The 12528-nt window shown below is 41.1% G+C and overlaps 1 protein-coding gene across 1 annotated transcript in view; it reads left to right on the top strand.

Annotated features, from left to right (window-relative positions):
* LOC109472224 (baculoviral IAP repeat-containing protein 6-like) overlaps positions 1-12528 on the top strand; it is a 154294-nt gene that overhangs the window by 103001 nt on the left and 38765 nt on the right.

The following is a 12528-nucleotide window of genomic DNA, read 5'->3' as shown; positions in this document are numbered from 1 at the left end:
GGCCAATTATTAGTACATGTGAAATGACTTCCAGGAGTTATCGTGTTTCACATGATCAGGCAGTGCTGTATCACACATCTCCTGCACTACCGGCAGTCAAAACATTATGGCCTTTCAACCAGGTCAAAAGGATAGAAAAGGATACCAGAAGAATATATATATTGCTGGTCTTCCCTGATTCACAACTCCAACAATCTGACAACGCTCCCTCGTGGGACCTGTGAGTGATAAGATAAGTAGTTGGATGTGACAGCTCCACTTCATCAGTCCGGCCCCTGAAAAGTGCAATATCTCTCAAACAGGATCAAGCCGGATCAAGGGATAACAGGACAGTAAAAGTAGAGGCAACCTCTCTGAACTATTTCTCAGCTCCTCAGCAGTAGAAAGATTGCTCCAATTATTGCATTGTACGTTTTCTATGTATTTATGAGGAAACATTGCAGCATCCTTGATAAAGAATGACCAGTCCTGGACATAAAGGACAGTACAAGTAGAGGCAACCTCTCTGAACTACTTCTCGGCTTTTCTGCTAAAGGATAACCAGTAGAAAGATCGCTCCAACTGCATGTTACATTACATTGTACATCTTCTGTGTATTTATGAGGAAACATTGCAGCGTCCTTGATAAAAAATGACCTGGTCATTTGAATCCCATGAAAGCATGCTTGTCTCATACTCTGTATGACAACTACCCCTGGTATACAGTATGCAGCTGGAATATAACGGCTACCCTGCTGACATTTTAAGGTCAGCAGTCAATTCTAACCCTCCAGATATTAGTGAAAGGGCAGGCAGTAAACTTTGGCACCTGTGTTAAACCCAGCCGGGCATACCTCACCTAACAGTGCACGCACATTATGTAACGTCTGTAAGGTGAATCGTCAATATTGAGTGGTCATATAGTAAATATAACTTATACATGTAGGTCTCGTAGACAAATACATTGTACAGGGTGGTACATTTGGCAAAAGTAAGATCATTAAATTGTATGATTGTTATGTATAGGCATGTTTTTTATGTGACGAGTAATTCCTTGAACCTCTCTTTTATTTGTATTGTATCATGTAACAGTGTATAATATGTGTATTTGTAAATATCTGTTTTGTTTCTGTACTTGTGTATATTTGAAGTAGCCCTGGAAGCCCTAAAGGAGCCCTGGAAGCCCTAAAGGGTAAACTGAAACATACATGTTAGAGAAGTTGCCAAGAAAGGGAACTGACTTGGAAGATGTATCACCATGCAGGGAACTGCTCAGGGAAAATCTGCATCTTTTTACAGCCTAAGGCTGGGGATATTTTGTGCTTTGTAGAGGATTTGTTATATTGCAATGAAATACCCTTCATCAGTCAGTGTCATAGTTACGTTTTGTCCAGGAAACTTTGGGACAGCAAACTGACTTAAGTTTGCAGCTTTCTTTCATCTGTCACTGCCTTGTAACTTGTTCTTTCTGTGTGTCTGAACAACTGTGTAACAGTGTTGTTGGTGTATAAGAAGATTCTTCATTCAACAACCGGGAGGTTTTCACATCTGACTTTTTGGTGATCGTCTGTGATAACCATAACCGGAAGAAGTAGGTGACAGACAGTCACAGAATTGTCGGTTGTGAAAGCCTGCTGGTTGTTGAATAAAGAATATCTATCTAGTACAGTCTCTTGCTAACCTGATGGAATTATTCAGGGGTATTGTCAGTGGCCGATGTAATCGGCGTGTACCACCACAGTTAGCCATCTTGTTAGGACAGGAGTGATTTTTCTTGCCCGCTTTTTCCTTGCCTCACACTGTTTGAAGTTCACCAGGACGAAGTAACGAAGTGCACAGCGATAAAGTCTCAAGTCTCAAGTGGAAATCCTCTTCTGCTGCCGCACTCAATTATGTGAAGTTCTACCCTCATCCCCAGGGACCTATTTGAAGTAGACTTTAAGCCTTATCTAGAGAATGGAACTAGATACAATACGGGCTCGCTCATTGTGCCTTGCGGCGCCAACATCAAGAGAAACAAACATATAAAAGCAAATAAAACGGGAGATACCGGGGGCAGCAGTCTGTCAGAGATATGTAGTCATTGTCAGTATCTTGTCCATCAGGGGTGGCGAAGAGTAATTGAATTACTAAGACTAACGCCGCAGAAGATTGGGCAGGAAGTATTGACAGGCGGGAGGTGATTACAGGGTTTGTCCCTTCCCGGAAAGTTCTGTGGAAAAAGTTTTTCCCGGAAAACCAGGCAAACTGGGAATATTCAAAAGTCAGGCAATTGACAGGGAGGCAGTGGAAGGCTTAGGAAAAGTTGGTCAGTCATACCTGTTACATGTACATGAAGGAGTCAAGAGAATTAAGTTGTAAACAGTTAGATATGTGAATTTTTTCTGGAAATTTTCATAGAAAATCAGGCAAACAGAGAATTTCAAGTCAGACAAGTGACAGAGAGGCGGTGGAAGTATGTATTGGGACAGTACTAAAAAACTATGTGGAGTAAAAAATGGTCTACCATACCTGTTACATGTACATAAAGGAGTCAAGAGTATTAAGATATGTGAATTAGAAAGTTCCATAGAAAATCAGGCAAACTGAGGACTTTGAAAAGTCTGACAGGTGACAGGGAGGTGGTGAAAATATCTATTACGACAGAAACCTTGTGTTCAGTCATAATTATCAAAGTCCAGGAAGTTAAGTTAGTTAAAGACAGTTGGGTTTGTGAATTGTTTGATTGTTCCAGGCTCTTACAGAAAATCACGTCGCATTTGTTGCAGCGTTGAGAACGGTCTCCCGTGACTTTATCTGTATTCTGCGCAACCAGACAGGAGCAATCAAGATATGCAGCACCAATCAGGCCTACAGCCGCACGCCATCTAATTGCGTGTCAGACCATTAAAGCATTGTAAGAACACTCAGGGCAAGTCTGGCACTGGACCGACTCTGTGGACGCGTAGCTCCACCCCCCCGTGCTGACAAGTATACCTTTTGATGGATGAGAAATAATGAGAAGCAGGAAGAAAGGATAAAACTGGTGACAGGACTGATTTATGGAAACTGATGAAAAGACTGGCAGTGAAGGTGGAACATGACGCAGTTAGTAGCAGCTTGTTATGTATCCGTGACAAAATACACTGGAAGTTATATGATGGCAGATTGCCACGCTATTCCACTTTACAGTAAAAAGTAATCAACCTATCTTTTTTCCTATCAATCGATACAACTGTCTGCCCTAATCAGAAGACCAAGTTCTTAAGACAGTTACTGATATTGTCTCAAGTGTGCCAAGATGCTCCGATGGTGACTAATCATCCCAAACTTTATAATCCCAATTTCTCCTTTTCAAACACTAATTATATATGACAAATAGCATGCTTTACTTTGATGTTTAGTTCTCAAGTATTAGGATATACCATGCTTTGGCAGATTTCCCACAAGGAAAAGAGAGATATCTTAACTTTCATTTCTGATGCCCACCCCAGCCGCATTCTTTCAGTATGCTCTCCATGATTCCCAGTCTTGCTATATCGGAAATTACCTTGGCATCATACTGTGTGTCAAGAAGACCCACTTCTGAACAAAGCTCTTTCCAATTTTCATCTCTCAAGCTGGCCATCCCCTGCCAATGCAGCCGTGTCTTCCTTTGTATTCGCCCCACGGATTCTCCTTCTGCCGTATCCAGAAAATTACTATGATCTTTGACTTGGCTGCATCTCAAAGCTGTGCGGCTACGTGAAGGTGCTGAGAAGATGAGGTGGAGGAGGATGGTTATCTGATTAGATGGGGAAGCCGGTTGTTTTGTCTGGGCTCTCCACAAGACGGGCAGACTATTCATAATCATCAGGACCTTGACACGGAGAGGAGGGGTCAGGAAGGAAGCTTCCAGGCAATTTTCCACTCTCAAAGGCTACAGTCGGCCACCGAGGGGCTTATCTTGTTTTCCTTACGTGTCAGAGAGAATAAGAAAGACAAACAAGTTTGATAGTTTGATAATTTCATTATAGAATGTGATTGGAATTTTATAAGTTGTTCTTCTACATGTACATGTAAATATTTATTTTTTGCTCCTTTGCATTATGGCAACCAGAATAGAAAAGACAAGTTTGATAATTTCATTATAATATAATTATAATATGATTTTTCAGTTTTCAGTTTTATCAGTTGTTCTTAAAAATTTGCTTGTAAATATTTATTTTCTGCTCTTTGGCATTATGAGAACCTGAATGAAGAAGACAAAAAGATCATGTCTTAGTCATTTAAGAATATGATGGGATTATTTTTTTGCTCTTTTACATGTAAATGTTTGTTTTCTGCTTCTTGGCATTATGACAACTTGAAGGAACAAAGCTAGGTAGTAGCATGCATGACCAGTAGTATACAATGTAGCTGGTGGTTCCTTGCAGAAATGATCCCCAAACGTATGGTCACATTTGAAAGCACAGATTAGGTTATACCTCATGTGCAGTAGCTAGCAATGATACTTGCATGTAGATATGTGATAAATCTGTACAGGACACAGTAGATTTAGATATTTCAAAACATTTAGTTTGCACTGTTTTCAACATTCACTACAAAGAAAGAAACATCAGTTAGTTACTAAATTTGAACAAACACAGTCAGGATTCGTACCTTTCTCGTCACTGCATTGCTGTCCACATGGTGGGCTGTACATGCAGATGTTTCTGGATAAATCTTGGTCTTCCATTGCCATCCATAATTTATGAGTCTAATGTGGCCCATCCTCATATATATTAGGTCATCCCCCCACCGGACTGACATGTTTTACATTTCCGGTAGTCTGCATGGGACTCGTAAATCTCTGGGAGAAGCAGGCTAAAGGCACGGACAGGGTCATATATCTTACACAACCAACGGCTGACAAATGCGTTATTAGGGGTTTGCAATGGACTGTTTCTTCCTGCAGAGGGAACACAGGCTCTTATATGGCAGTGGGAACATATCTTTTTTCCATGTGGCAGCCTGACCTTCAGATGTGATGTGAAGGAGGCAACAGTCGCAAGGAAGTGCAACATGTCTCTTTCTAAATGTCGAAAACAGCTCTCTAAGATATACCATGTAGTATATTATGTGAGAAGATACTGGTAGGAAATCAGTGTAAATCCTGGGTTTTGTGACATTTATAGTAAGATTCAGCATAGCTGCTCTGATTGTAATAACACTACACACCATATGATATAATATGTTAGAAAAGACAAAATGCCAGAAACATGTAACAGCTATGGTGTCCAGAGTGTAAGTGCCATCCTCAAAGACTAACTAGAGACAACTTGCTAATGTGATGCAAGTCTGTTATTTTGTAATACAGTGGTAATTACTGGTACTCCTTGCTAGGCCATTTTCTAGGTGTTAAAAAGCAACAGGTTGACTGCCATGCACAGGTCAATGTCCTAAGCTTTCTTGAATCCAACATCGTAATCATAACCAGGAATGATAGCCTCTCAAAGTGTTAAGGTAAAGCCTGAAAGAACCTCAACATTTCAAGACTCTCTCGTGCCCTATTATGATGAGATGGAATGGAGTCTGCCCATGCCTGTACTCTAGTGTGTCACTGTTGGAATAACCTGCAAATTGCAGATTTGTCTGTGTCAGCATTTACTGGCACTCCTGTGTCTTCTGTAAGTCTTTGATCCCACATCATCTCTCTATATATAGACGAGTTCCTCCTGACACCCGTGCTCCACAACTGACAGCTGAATTTTGCCGACAATCCCAGAGACATCAGTTACAATTACTGTTAGATTGCATCCTTTCCACTTCATTCATCGCAGCGCAAAACAAGTTAGCCGGTATTACACCTGGGAATGGGTATCGGTTTCTCTTGCATCCAAGGAGGAGAATTGATATTCCACACCCAAAATATTGATTAGTTCAAGGAATGTTATAGATAGCAACATGGAGGGAATGCTGTAGGAACGGCGACCAAAAGTGATGGTCTCGTGATGGGGTCATAAATCAACTTCTGTAATTTGCGTTTGGCTCCATTAGCAAGGTGACCCTTGTCGGCGCAAAGTGCGTTATCAATGCGCAGTTTTAGATGTTCACGGCCGTTTTCGAGTGACTAACCAATTCAGTCAAGGCTAGCTGCACATTTGCACACCGACAACAGAGTACGTAGAAGCAAGGCAACGCTGCCCGTGCTGGGAAAATGGCGCGCAAATCCCAAAATGGGGAAGTTTCCAAGTGCGTCATCATGATATATGAAATAATTGCTAGTTAGGGAGTTGAACCTCTGGAGGTCTAGCGCTATTGCAAATTGAAACATCAATATCAGGTCAGTTTATGAATATCTTCTGCGCTTACACACGTTTTATGTCCTAGTTAAGAAATAAAGCATTTGCCAACAGTGTACATTGTGATTAATGTATTGCAGACACTACTTGTACACTGCTTCGGAACGCGGCAGACATTAGCTTGATGAATCAATACGGGGAAGCGAAGTTCTATGTCTCCATCTGCACTTCAGCGCGCAGTGACCTAATTAAAAAGCCTGGGAGGATCATTAAAGTGTGCTGCGGAAAAAGGCACCTGAGGCAGGGATGAACCGTCCCTGTAAATCACTTGTCTTTAGTGTTTGTGTTTATTATCGGGACAGTAATGTCAACGTGCATGCATCAGACAGTGATGCCTTCATTGACTGGTTAAAAGGGATCAATACGCTCAAATTCACAGTGAAGGTTGCTGATTTTAATGTGAAGTGCGATGTGTTGGCAATATGCTATGTGAGGCAGAATGATAACTTGAAATGAGTTTGCAGTGAAGCAGACAAGAGTAGTTTTCCATTTGTATGCATAGAAGTAGCTGTATCTTCTGCATGAAAACCCTCAAGTTTAATTTTGTTGCCGTGAGAAATGTATTTCCCAGCCATCCATTAAACATGGCACTCGACGTGCAAAAAAAAGTTATTTCATAGAGGTACAAGAAGGTCTTTTGTTATGGATACTGTACTCCATAACATATTCCGATTTGAGAAAAAAAATCCTATGTTTCTATTTCTAAATCTTCAGTGATGCGGGTGCATAGGCATACATAGAGATACACATCTCTTATCTGTAGGTTCTACAAAACACTGATAAAAGCACCCCACTTCCTCCTACAAGCTCACAAGTACCTACATGATAGGAAAATGCCTAAGCTACTCACCGTCACCACCACCAGAGTCCCATCATTTCCTAACACTCCCCCGTACGGACGACAACCTCCCATTGTTCCCACTAGCAATGAAGAAGAAAGACGCGCGTGTGAAAACATGACGGCGCTAATTGCCATGTAGAGACATGCAGACAGACGTACCTGCCAATCTGGACCCACAGGCACACGCTGTTCATTTTCCCACCCCTGGAGGATGATGACTGATCCCGCTCGAGTTGGCCGCCGCCAATATCCACTTGCTAACTCGTTGGTATGCTCTGCCTTCACTCCTCACACACAAGACAACCGGGCCACACCCGCTGCATTTTTATTGAGTGGAATCCCGGCATCTTCCCCGGACGGCCCGCCTCATTCAGCTCGGCTACTTGGGTGGAGCTATTACATCTACCTGCTCCACTAACTCAATAATTTGTTTGCAGAAACAGAAACAGGAAAGCTTGGACCAGAGGCTGACCTTAGCCCTGTGCCACTGAAGTATGGTGTGCCCTGCCCTGTCATTACCTAGCTGCCAGGACCAAGACCTCCTAGGGTCACGGCTTAAAAGACTTGTTTTAGGGTATGAAATGACAGAAATAATAGCAACATAATTGAAGTGGGAGAGGGCAGCCTCAGCGGGGCGAGCCTTTGACTTGCCCTGAAAGTAGCTGACTTTGAACCGTACTCTCTGCTTGCGGTGCCTCCAGCCGGCTTGGTGGGCAGGCCACGTTAAACTTGGCAAGGCAATCAGTTTGCGGAAGGGGCGTAATTAGTCCTTCCTGCCACGGCAGGAGCTACTTTACATGGCAACACTGAAGATCAATAGCCCAAGAGAGATGAAAGGTTGTTGCCTCCTCCAAGGATAAGGTTTCAAACTGAGTAATAAGTGGCAGGGCTGCCTTAATGGCAGAATAACAGACTGCTTGGCAGTGGTGCTGTCTGTGGTGCTGAAATCGTAGCCGTGCTTACAGTAATTAGAGGATGACGACTCACTCTGTAAATCTTCTTATCATTCAAGGGTTGTTCAAAATTGGACTGGCCAATTATTTCTGGACACTACCACATGCTACAAAAGTGGGTTCTAGCATTGCACAATGTTAGAAATCTATCAAAATTAGAGAATGAGGACTCACTCTGTAAATCTTCTCATCATTCGAAGGTGGTTCAGAATTGGACTTGCCAATTATTTCTCGACACTACCACATGCTACAAAAGTGGGTTCTATCATTGCACAATGTTAGAAATCTATCAAAATTAGAGAATGACGACTCACTCTGTAAATCTTCTCATCATTCGAAGGTGGTTCAGAATTGGACTGGCCAATTATTTCTGGACACTACTACTTGCTACAAAAGTGGGTTCTAGCATTGCACAATGTTAGAAATCTATCCAATGGAAAGTGTTGCTATCAACACAAGGGGCAAGAATGTTAGCCACAGTTCCTTAACTGATGAATGATGGTGAGGACATTTGAAAAATGTTCTTAATCCGTGATAGTAGATTAGCTTCAGTGATTTGTTCCAGCAATAATAATTCTCCTTTCAGAACAAACTGTTTCGTCAAACTTTATGTAATGCTGTCCTCCAAAGGAAATTGACAGGTTTATTTTATTTATTTTATTGATAGGTGCAGATGGCCTGCCTTTCGTTGTGGTGGTACATGGCAAATGCGTGCACTCGGTGGTCACTTGGAATGAGTAATCCTGTTTAAACACCTGTCACATGCAAGCAGACCGACGTGCTGCTTCTTTGATGTACACTTTCGAAAACTGATTGTGATGGTTGTAAATCTGTGTCCTACCTAATGGTTCGTCAGCGGGGGAGTTGATCAAATGTATGTTCCAAGTCCACATCCACGTAACCAGGCACCATAATGTAAGGGATTACGGATGGTTTGATGGCTTTAAGCCTGTCCAATGTAGCCAGACTGTTCCCCGATGCAGCTAGATTATTGGATTAGATCCAGGGATGTGGAGATTTTGGGCCATATATCATATCCCAGGACAACAGGGCACACAATGATAATGTGTTGGGCTGTCCAGTGGATGGGACTCGTAACTTATGACCGTGGACATGCTGGGATGGGGTTTTGCCAAATAATGGATGGCCACCCTGTCTCTATGTGGAGTATGTAATTTGTAGTATGTAGTTTTGTTATGTGTGCCTGTTGTTAGTTTGTAACTAGATTGAAATGATTTGTCAGTTATTAGCACTTTGAGATTTTGTAGTACTCCTTTGTTTATTAAACTCAATATTAGTTTCTGGTCATAGATGAATATATACAACCCGCCCACTTTTCCTGTATATTTCCTGGGAGGCCATCCTGTGAGCATGTATTCAATACCAATGACACACAGATATGCCCATGAAAACTAAGTATATTGCAGCAGTATTCTTCCCAGCCTATGGAATTTATCTAAGGCCACACCGGGTAAATTTTATGGATGACGTCCGCGCGCATTGATTTTGGCCTGTTCCTAGGAAAAAAAAACAAGAAATTCCGCTTCCTGTAACTATGACCGAAGAGTCACGACAGTGCCGCAAATCGTCAGATTGACGTGAAACCCGTAACGCGAAAACAGGACAGGACGACAACTGTTATTCCACCTGATTTATTGCTGTTTTGATGATGAATAAAAGACTTCTTGCTTGTTAATCTGTGTCACCTCATTCAATTTGTGTCCTAACATTTGTCGTCTCTTAGTATATTTCTAATCTAGGCATCTTGTTTTTTAGGGCCCTACTTGTTTTTTTTTCGCCCTCTCGCATTAGATTTATGGTCTCCAAAGGACGTCATCCATAAAATTTACTTGGTGTGGCCTAACAAGGCATTTACTCTCCTTTAGAATGCTCATATGTTCTTTATTGTCACGGATTTGGGTAAGCTTCTGCCAATTCATGCAGCCTCCAGAAGGAGACTTGATATGCCCCAAGAGAGCCAACTTCCAATTCTTACAGCTTTGGTCATAAGAACTTCCAATACGTCTAACTTAAGTAGTAATCGCTACCAGTCGTTTAGATATTTTTACTTTACCAGATGTGAGCATGGCTGCAGTCACCAATATGGAGCAATATTAATGGGAAATAATCTTTGTAGTATTAGAGCTGTGGTGTAATCACAGTCTTCTTATTCATCTTACTGAGTAAGCAATATACTTGTAGGATACAAGGATGTTATAGATCATCAAGAAACCTACAAATGACCCCATAGGCAGATTGTTTGGTATCTTCCATTTAAGTGGAGAGTTTAAAGAAATGGGAAACGATACAGTTATGTGATATTGGCGGCTAAAGGGAAGTGTTGCTTTGGGACCAGTTACAGGCTACTACAGCTCAGGGATAAGGCAGACATGTTCACTTCTGGGTCAAGTAGAAGGAAAGCAAAAATTTATCTAGCCTCTATGGAGCTTCAGAAGCAGCTGAAAAGAGTAGGAATTGGCTAAATAACGTGCCAGGGGAGTTGGTCTGCCATGTTATGTGGGCATGTTATCTGTTTATTTGGCCAGTTTCTACTCTTTCCAGCTGCTTCTTAAGCCTGATAGAGGCTACAGTTCATCAACAAAGTATGCATAATAGAAAAATAACAAAGTACGCTTTGCAGACTTTCGCCTTATAGCTCCATTGAAGTATTGAAGAATAATTACACGCAGAAAAGCTGTAGTATTCATCAAACCTGCCAGGAGGACATTTCGCGAGTGCTCTAACTGTTTTCACCATCTAATTGGCCCTGAAGGAATTATATTGATTGGTTCCAGTCTTCATGGTTTTCATATGGGTTACAGGCCTTGCAGTTCAGCAAAGTCATGCAAGGGGGCATCAGTATGTTTGGACGGTACTCCTCAATGTCTTAGTAAAAGTGAGATGACATAGAAGGACCAAGTGGCGTGTTTTTATGAAGGGAATGATCCAACCAATGTCTAGCCAGCTATGCATTATTGCAGTGCAAAATACTTCTTGGGAAAATAGTCTCATGTTGTCATGTGGTAGATTCGATGATCATAATGGAGACATATAATAATAATAATGCTATACTTTCTGTATTGAAGACCTAAATGTATTTCTTTATCAATTGACTTATGTCCTTCCTGAAATTTTGCCATGAACAAAATGTTAATGGTCATGATGAAACCCATGTAACATTTATTTCAAAAATGTTTGAAGCTTTGTATGTTTTTTGAATGTGCTTTTCTTGGTCAGTGACATTATAACTATAAAACTAGTCTGACCTTCAGGTAAAGACAAGCCATATTTAACTATGAGCATCACCAAGAAAACTTGCTGAACTTGCAGAGTAAGAATTCTCCCAACAGTGTGCTGCAGCAGCTGATCTCTGTTTATAATGTAAAGAGGAGCTGGGATGGAAAGGTCATGGAGGGCAGGGTATTTCACAGGCTGTGGCTTCAGAATTGGCACGGGACTCTCTCTCTCATTTTGTTAATTTAAAACACTACTGAAGCTAAATAATGTAAATTTAGCACACCACTGTTGTTGTAATGGAGTGGTTATACATACTGTACAGAGCATATAATAGTACAGAACTTGCCAAAGACAATTGAAATACACATTCAAGTTAATGATTATATTTTGATGGTATGGTGAAACAAATTCAGATTGATGATGAGAGTACCATGCTTGCTAATGTTTTTAATGTTTGAAAATGATTCAGCTTTAAGTGGTAAAACACTGTAGAATCTTGCTTTCTTATTTCTTCCCACACATCTATTGCCCGTTGGCTGAAATGACAAGGCACTGCATTGCTACTTGCACAGAATACTAAGTGTTAACAGTGCTGGTCAGGAGTGCTAACACTTGAAAATGTCTTAGGCCACACCAATTTAATTTGTTGGTTCTCGGATTTTTTCAGAAAAAATATGAAGCGACAGGGCGAAAAAAAATAAAAATAAAAACAGGTCTAGGCATCCTATTATAGGCTTAAATGCTACAAAATGAGCCATGAAGTCAACACAAAAGGCTGGGTTAAAATTTAAACATTGAATTTTGAACTTTTAATCATACCACTGCAATGATAGATGGGAAAACTGTAACAACTAGGAAGAAAAGGACTTTCCTCAACTGTTGGGGGGCAAAACATGAGCATTTTTCAGTTGATTCAGGACCAGAATCAAATTTTTTTTTTTTTTGCAAATCAGAAAAAAACCAAGAGGCGAATCCGAGAACCAACAAATTAAATTGGTGTGGCCTTATGACCGTGGACATGCTGGGATGGGGTTTTGCCAAGTAATGGATGGCCACCCTGCCTATATGTGGAGTATGTAATTTGTAGTATGTAGTTTTGTTATGTGTGCCTGTTGTTAGTTTGTAACTAGATTGAAATGATTTGTCAGTTATTAGCACTTTGAGATTTTGTAGTACTCCTTTGTTTATTAAACTCAATATTAGTTTCTGGTCATAG

The sequence above is a fragment of the Branchiostoma belcheri genome, unplaced genomic scaffold (assembly GCF_001625305.1).
Source record: "Branchiostoma belcheri isolate BF01 breed outbred unplaced genomic scaffold, Haploidv18h27 scaffold27, whole genome shotgun sequence".
NCBI lineage: Eukaryota > Metazoa > Chordata > Leptocardii > Amphioxiformes > Branchiostomatidae > Branchiostoma > Branchiostoma belcheri.
Note: the sequence above shows the minus strand (reverse complement) of the source record. Positions and strands in the feature narration are given on the sequence as shown.